General features: G+C 41.2%; 1 pseudogene; it reads right to left on the bottom strand.

Moving 5' to 3' along the window:
* The window catches only part of LOC147890380 (zerumbone synthase pseudogene), a 27,624-nt pseudogene extending 19,633 nt beyond the window's left edge, over nt 1-7,991 (bottom strand).
* Between the last annotated feature and the right edge of the window lie 202 nt (nt 7,992-8,193).

Raw genomic sequence — 8,193 nt, 5'->3', positions numbered from 1 at the left:
GAGGGTGCACAAGAGGTAGGAGGAGGGTGAGGAGTGGGAAATAGGGTAGGAGGTTGCTTGGAATAGATGGGAGGTCAGTGAAAATAGGTGGGAGGAGATTTTGGAGAGCTTAGTTTAGAGATTAGGAAAGCTTTGAGCAAAACGCCGCGGGTTTCGGCGTTTCGGGTTTTAACCCACAGCGTCGCTATATAGCGACGCTTATTTGTCGCTATATAGCGACGTTTTTAATTGAAAACGTCGCTATATAGCGACGCTTTCAATTAAAATCGTCGCTATATAGCGACGGAACAGAGCGTCGCTATATAGCGACGCTTACTGTTTGTTTTTTAATGAGGCCTCTTATGACTCAAACATGCTATGCCTATAATTGTCAATATCTCCTCTTACTACACAGCCTTACTATATAGGATTTTTTGTTTCAATCCTTACTATATAGCGATGTCATTCTTTTTATATAGCCTCAAGAGAAGCTCAAATTAAACATGCTATGCTCATAATTGTGTACATCTCCTCTTCATGCTTATGTTTTCGATGCAAATCCATAGCGGAGTTGATGACATGGCATGCATCTCATCGGTCCACTGATCACACATTGAGGATTCCCGCAGATTGTGCGGCTTGGAAGCACATAGATAATCAGTGGCCGGACTTTGCGAGAGAGCCACGCAACTTACATCTTGGGCTAGCCATGGACGGCGTGAATCCTTTCGGGTTACGCTCGACATCTTGGTCGACATGGCCCATAGTCGTGGTGAATTACAATATCCCACCATGGCTAACAATAAAAAAGGGACACCTCATGCTTGCACTACTTGTGCCAGGAAAGTACAAGGCAAGAAACATGGACGTGTACATGGCACCTTTGATAGAGGAGTTACAGATATTATGGAGAGGAGTGCAGGTCTTTGATATTTCCAGAGCTCCTAGGCATACCAATGATATTTCTGTCAGGGGTATCTTGATGTGGACCATGCATGACTACCCAGGATATGGAGAGTGCGCAGGTACGTGGTTATGTCTTTACATGTACAATGAGGGATTATGCTTTTTTTACTCTCTTTTGCACGCATGTCTTGTACTAACATATTCATGCACGCGTGCAGGGCTTGCTACAAGTGGGTACCATGCTTGTCCTGTCTGTGGACCCGCTCTGAAATCGCTTGCACGCTACTCCAAACACATGAGGAAAAATGTTTATGAAGGTCATGCTCGATACCTTCCGCTCGACCATCTCGCACGTGGAGGTCAGCTTGATCCACCACCATCATATTTAAAAGCAAGTGATTGGATTCAAGCTTGGAGGGAGAATGGAGAGGAACCTCCTCCTGGTATGAAGAGGCTATCGATCTTTCACGAGCTTCCTTATTGGGGTCAGTTACAAATCAATCATCTCTTGGATCCCATGCATATCTTTAAGAATGTGGAGGCTACCATTTGGGCACACTTGGTTGGTTCCAAGGACTCGAGAGGAGTGCGAGAAGACTTGCGTGCTATGAATAGGATGTCTCGTTTGTGGCCCCAAGTGCATGCTTCAGGAAAAGTTGTCCTCCCGAAAGCAACGTGGATCCTCTCTACGAGGGAGGAGGCAGCGATCAAGGCAAACATTGCCTCTTTTCAAACACCGACAGGGTACATGCATTGCTTGAAAGGAGCATTTTCAAAGGACAATAAGCTTAGTGGCCTCAAGTCCCATGATTGGCACAAGGTCTTACAGGTATTCTAAGTAGAATTAGTGTACCGATAATAGTGATGCATTAGCGTAATTATTATTATGTTATATTGTTGACATGATTTCATTGTTGCTTTGATAGTTCATCCTTCCAATTACAATAAAAGGGTGCTTACAAGAAGATGTTAGAAATGCTATATTCAAGATCTGTGGTATTGTGAGGTATGCTTACTATCAATTCGCATTATCTATTTTCTTCATGGACATGTGAAATAGGTGGATATCTCAAATATCTTACATATGCATGGACATGTGAAATAGGTGGATATCTCAAAAAGAGATCTCTATATCGAGCATCGAGAAGGCTAGGGTGGAATCCATCGAAGCCGTATGCTTGCTTGAGAAGCACTTTCCCTCAAGCATTATGACAACTCAAGTCCACTTGCTTGTGCACATAGTTGATGAGGTGGCTATAGCAGGTACCGTTCATAATCGATGGATGTTTTTTCTCGAGCGGTTTATGAAAACTTTAAAGGGGTTTGTAAGACAAAGAGCAAGACCAGAAGCAAGCATGGCAGAGGGATGGCTTGTGCAAGAGTCATTAGTATATATCACAGAGTTTCTTGCATCCACGGATCCTGATATGCCGCAAGCTTGGCACAACAAGGATGATGATCGCATCATTGGCGAGGTCCCCCAAGGAAAAGGGATTGAAAGAAAGATGAGCGAAGAGCAAATGGAGAAATTCAATAAGTTTTGTATCCTCAATAGCCCTGAGATGCAGAAGTGGATTGAGAGATATGAAGTGGCCAAAGCAGAAAGAATAAATGCAAGGACGAGATTCAGAGTAATGTACAGGCGATCACAACCATATCCACGAGATCTGGCTCTTCTCCCTACTCACATGTCACTTGATTGGCTACAACTAGCTATACGTAAAGCCGAACGTGATGGAGAGACAATAAACGAGCGCGAGCGGGAGTTATCATCTGGATGTATGGTGCATGTAAGTTTCTTATCTCTTGATGTAATTAAGTAATTATTTGTGGCAATATATGCTATAAAATAGGTGCATCTTCATTGTTTTAATGATGCTCTTTTACAGTACAAAAAGTACAGTGCATTATGGTCATATGGACGACATTTTCGCATAGAACGCATCGATTCAAAGAGAGTCACGTATGATTGTGGAGTCATGGCTAACTTCACACAAGATAGCCGAGCAAGTGCTTCGGATACCAATCTTCTCTCCTCACAGTTGGATTATTGTGGAACCATACGCGACATCTATGAAATTGATTTCAGACGATTTACTATTTTCATTCTTGATGTAAAATGGTTTAGAACTACTTACAACGGTCCCCATGCAACTGTGAGAAAAGATGGTAGCGGTCTCTTTGCAATAGACTCCACCAAACATTGGACCGATGAAAGTGATACTTTTGTTCTTCCCGAGCACTGTGAGCAGGTGCATACTAATGATTTAATTAGTCGAAGCTTTCGTTTTTTAAGTCCATTGATATATATATAATTGACGACATTTGGCACGTGATTTTTCATCTTCAATATAGGTGGTTTTTCATCCGGATCGTTCTGATCCAAGATGGTGGTACGTGATCCAAGTTGCACCACGAAGTAAGCAGATTTTTGAAGATCGAGATGTGGATATGGAGATGCCACTACCAAATCCGAATCCAATTGATGAATCTAGCGAAGAAGATATAGATCACCATATGAGGCAAGAGGAAGATGCGCATAATGACATCGCACGGGAGGAGGATGGAGATCACGATATTGACGAGGAAGACAACAATCGTCAAGATCAATCACCACACTTAAGCTTAATTGAAGAAGATGATCAAATACTTTTAGGTGAACGTACGATGCTAGAGTACGATGATGATATAGGAGATCAACTCGGTATAGAGTTGGAGATAGACTTGCTTGGCGCCTTAGACTTGGCTCAAGATGAAACAGTTGATGTAAATGCTCTTATTTAATTTGATTTTTCTCATCTCCAACTTGGACATGAATATATGAGCTTCAAAGGCTTGATGTACATGCTCTCATTTTTTATTTCTCTATGAGCTGAAACATGTATGAAAATTTAAAAAATTTTGTCATTGGAAGAAAATAAATTTTAAGGCTTAAAAAAAAAAAAAAACCTCTATGTAAAACGTCGCTATAATATAGTCTCAGTGTCGCTATATAGCGACCTTTAAAAGTCGCTATATAGCGACTTTTACTAAGGTCGCTATATAGCGACCTTTAAAAGTCGCTATATAGCGACGATTTACGACACCCGATTTTTATACCGACGATTAACGCTAAGCGGGCGCTAATCGTCGGTACGTAAACGTCGCAATAGGATGCGTGTGTAGTAGTGAATTTTCAATTTAAAAAGGCTAGGATCAGTTGAAGAGCTAGACATGTAGGGGGGGAGAGAGATAGACATAGAGATAGATAGAGAGAGATAGATAGAGAGAGAGAGAGAGAGGGGGGGGGAGGGAGGGAGGGAGGGAGGGAGGGAGGGAGGGGGATAGAGAGAGAGAGAGAGAGAGAGAGAGAGAGGGGGGGGGGGGCAGGAGGGAGGGAGGGGGAGAGAGAGAGAGAGAGAGAGAGAGAGAGAGAGAGAGGGGGGGGGGAGAGAGAATGGAGCTGGACCAGGGAAGAGGAGGGGGCGAGCCTGTAACAAGATGAGAGGGGGGAAAATTCACCCAGAAGGGCCCACCGCCTCTTGAATTTCTTGTAGGTTTGTTTGGGGGAGGTGCATATCGGGCGAGGGTCAAGCATGGGTTGAGGGGGGGGGGATGGTTTGAGTGGTCCTCGATGTAAGAGGAGTAGCCAATAGGGGCTGTTTGCAGGTCTACCCACCCTCCACCTCAACATGGCATTGCCCCACAAAAAGGTGCACTCCCATTGGTACACCTCAAATACCTCACTAATCCCTTGAAATTAGGAAACACTAATTGGGGGCCCTTTGGAGACCCCAATTCTCCCTGATGTATATTTTAATCTGCACTAGGAACTCATGATCTTGCAATTGACCACTCAATGTTGACAATGCCTAGCCCACCGTGCTATTTTGGTAGAGTATAAACTTCCCATCTGACCTTGGCTATCTTTAGGTGATTCTCGTTAACCCCCATAGGAGGGTCCTAAACATTGTGTTCAAATTGTTAACCCTTGCTCTGGAGGGGGAACAATAAGAGATACATAAATCATTAAAGGTTAAAGGAATATGTTTAGTTGGATTCCTTGCCATCTTTTTTACTACTTTTTTTTTTTGCAACACCAATTCCCACTTGTGTTTCATGGAGCAACGAAATCCATGGAAATTCCTAATGGTACCCCTTTTAAATTTCCTTACACCCAATTCCTTCAACCTCCTAGGTACTAGCACTTTGGTTCCATGCACCCCAAGTTTATCGTGTTTAATATTATATTTTGAGGCATTTATAGAAGGTATCCAAACGTTCTAGCATGGTACCCACTAAGCCCTCATCAGTATGGGGAGTGAGGTTGGTGTCATTAGCAAACTATTGGCAAAGAACATGGGTCCACCAACTATCCAACTGAATATCCTACTTCTCCTTTTTCATCTTTGTCTTGAATAAGCCATCCCAAAGCATCTACAATAGCTATTAGAAAAAGAAAAGGAAAAAGAAGGCCGCCTTGTCTAATTGACCTTTTCAACAATAAGGCTAGATGAGCTTCAATCCATTAACCTCTACCTTTTCCATTGAGTTTAAGAGAAAGTCTCAACAAACATCTAGATCCTTGGTCCCACCCCTAATGTCCTACATTGCTTAGAGTATAACCCCCATTCCATCCTATCATAAGCTTTATTTATTCCACCTTTGTGAAGAATATGTCTTGATCTTCTTCTTTATCTAACTCTAGTTCTTATAAAGCATGATAATGGCATCCTATATGTTCCGTCCCTAAATGAAGCCCTTTTGTATCGAGCATGTAAGGGGTCTCTAATTACTGATAGTGTCCCTGGGAACTCCTTAGGTAGGAGATTAATCATCCCATTGTTAATAGGCTGGCCAAGAGCACCTTGGATTGATTCCTCCCATAGTTCCAATCCTTCACTTTCACAATGCATGTAGAACTCTATTGACAGTCCACCCTCTCCAATAGTCTTGCATTTTTCAATGTACATAGTAGTCTCTTTGAGATCTTCTAGGTTAGGTCCCTATCCAAGAAATTGGAGTCAAAGGAGAGAACTACCTTGGTCTAACTGCACTGCATTTACCTCTTGCTATCATCTTCTCTCTATCCACCACCTCCTATCCCCTATAATTTTACTAAAGCGATTGTGTACCCCCTATAGGACCATCCTTGTCTATCATCGGTGCTCTATCTTCCTAGACCATCTTTGTGATAGTTTCTTGAGATGCCTTTTTCCTTAGTGATCTAAACATATCATCGCTCGCGTTTCAGCTTTCTTAGCCCACCATAGTTTGTATGTATATCTATATACATACATACATACATCCCAAGGGATTCACTCTTCATTAAAGGGGGACGTCACCTACATGCATGAACTTTAAGAAAACCCTCTATTTAAGATCCATGTAGGATGATAAGACACCCCTATTTAAGCTTATAAGATACCACCAAAATTCTATTATGTCCCCCGCTTTCCTTAAATCTACGCTCTTTCTCAAGCATTTAGATTACTTTCCCTATGACTATTTAAAACCATACACAAAACCAAACTTGTTCAAACTAGTTACCCTTGGTAGCCATATATATATATATATGGTTATTTACATGTGATCGACTCCTCCTTTCTCAATTATCATTAACTATTCTCAGATTCTTTTGACCCTCTATTGAATCATCTTTGCCTAGATCTTGTAGATGTTTTTTAAGATTATATTTGCTCTTCCTAGCCATAGCTGCTCTCTTTTTTTATGGCCTTTAGAAAGAATTGGATCTAGTAAAATGCTCTTGAACATTTTTTCGTATTAGAACCAATGCCTCCAAAAGCGCACATCTAAATCCTTCATCTTTTCTTGCACATAAGGTAGCTATAAGGACAATGGGTTTGCCTTAAAGTAGGATGCCTTGACTTGCCATAAGCCTTTATTAATAGTCAATCCTACTGGGAGGTAGTCTAAGAAAGGAAGAGAGTGGTAAATCTTTCTTTCCCAATCAAGGGTGTTATCTCCAACACCTTTAGACAAGTAGAACCTATCTAGTCTTGTTTTTTGTATGATTGACTCCTATACAATCATTGCTCCATGTAAAGGATGAATCCTTCAAAATATTTAATAACCGTGCTTGCTTCTTAATCCTCAACCAAACATTCAACTTACTGAAATCAATTAATTTTCCCTTATTTTTCCACCTATCCATGTGGAACTCCACCATATTGAAGTGTCACATAATTAGAGAATCTTCTAAATGGAAACAAGAATCCCACATCAAGGTCCTTTCCATAACTAAATTTGGGGCATAGAGGGAGGTGTCACATTTCAAATTTTCATGTCAAAATTCCACACCCACTCCATTACTTACCAAAATGGATAGGCATATACCTGTACATCCTAAAAGGCTTTTACTAGTCCACAAGATGGCTCCCCTTTTTCTTGCATTACAATATGTGATGAACACACCATTTCATTGTCTAATTTCTATAATTGCCATTGTAACTGAAACCTTTCATTTTGAGTTCTATAACCCTAGAAAGTTTGGCTTTATTTTTGCAGATCTTAACCACCTCCTTAAGATTGCTAGCCTTAATCCATTCAATAATCCTTGTGTACTTACATTCACAAAGGGAAATATGTTTTTTTGTGACCCATATGCTAATTGGATTAATTTTTCTTCTTCTTGAAGTGTCCAAGGCCTTGCTTAGGAGCAGGACTAGACTGCCAGGAGGTTTCCTTATGTCCTTCCCCTCAAGACTGTTTATTTTAGTCAATAAATTCAATAATTTCATTCTTGAAGATTGCTAGCCTAAATTCATTCACTAATCCTTGTGTGCTTACACTCACAAAGGGAAATATGCTTTCTTGTGACCCATATGTTGATTAGATTTATTTTTCTTCTTGTTGAAGTGTCCAAGGCCTTGTTTAGGAGAAAGACTAGATTGCTAGGAGAGTTTCCTTCTATCCTTCCCCTCAAGACCATTTATTTCTTGAAGGGCATGTCTCTCTCCTCTATTTCTTGCATTCCTACCTTTGACCTTTGTGAAAGGTTCTTCATATCTTTGTGAAGTGAGGTCCCTATTGGCCACCTCAAGTTGTTCATCATTTTGAGTGTTAGGAACTATCACAATAGGCCCATCCACAAACTCCCAATCCATGTCCTACCCTTGTAGGACATCAAAGGAGTTCACGAACTTAGTTGGCACTACCTCCAATATGAGGGTGCCCTTTCTTTTGCATCCACTCCTGCTCTTTGTCTAGAGAATCTCTCTCCTTACTCTTTCGTTGTATTTGCATGTCCCTATTCCCATCCTTTTCCTTTTCATTAATGATCTGCTAGACCCTCCTTACTCTCTTGGT

The sequence above is a fragment of the Dipteris shenzhenensis genome, chromosome 19 (genome assembly GCF_047967505.1).
Source record: "Dipteris shenzhenensis isolate YYH24624 ecotype China chromosome 19, Dip_SZ_1.0, whole genome shotgun sequence".
Taxonomy (NCBI): domain Eukaryota; kingdom Viridiplantae; phylum Streptophyta; class Polypodiopsida; order Gleicheniales; family Dipteridaceae; genus Dipteris; species Dipteris shenzhenensis.
This window is presented reverse-complemented; position numbering and strand designations above follow the sequence as displayed.